We start from the raw sequence: 746 nt of genomic DNA, 5'->3' as shown, positions 1-746 counted from the left end.
TTCTGGCTGAAATTGAGGGACTTGAGCAAAACTCTGAAAAAGGCTGACAAAAGGACTGCTGATGCTATTGGAATCTGACCTCCCTGCACTCGAAATGGATTTTCGGGAGCTACAGAACTTCAAATGGCGCGTTCTCAACGGCTTTGGAAAGTAGACATCCAGAGCTTTCCAGCAATATATAATAGTACATTCTTTATTCAGAAATTAATGACGTAACTTGGCGTTGAACACCAAGTACATGCTGCTGTCTGGAGTTAAACGCCAGAAACACGTCATGATCCGGAGTTGAACGCCCAAAACACGTTATAACTTGGAGTTCAACTCCAAGAAAAGCCTCAGCTCATGGATAGATCAAGCTCAGCCCAAGCATACACCAAGTGGGCCCCGGAAGTGGATTTATGCATTAATTACTTACTCATGTAAACCCTAGTAGCTAGTCTAGTATAAATAGGATAATTTACTATTGTATTAGACATCTTTTGACAGTTTAATCTTTTGACTTTGTAGTCTTTGATCATTCGGTCTCTTGATCATTCAGGGGGCTGGCCATTCGGCCATGCCTGAACCTTTCACTTATGTATTTTCAACAGTGGAGTTTCTACACACCATAGATTAAGGGTGTGGAGCTCTGCTGTACCTCAAGTTTCAATACAATTACTATTACTTTTTATTCAATTCTCTTTTATTCTTATTCCAAGATATACGTTGCACTTCAACTTGATGAATGTGATGATCCGTGACACTCA

The sequence above is a fragment of the Arachis duranensis genome, chromosome 1, assembly GCF_000817695.3.
Source record: "Arachis duranensis cultivar V14167 chromosome 1, aradu.V14167.gnm2.J7QH, whole genome shotgun sequence".
Taxonomy (NCBI): Eukaryota; Viridiplantae; Streptophyta; class Magnoliopsida; order Fabales; family Fabaceae; genus Arachis; species Arachis duranensis.
Note: the sequence above shows the minus strand (reverse complement) of the source record.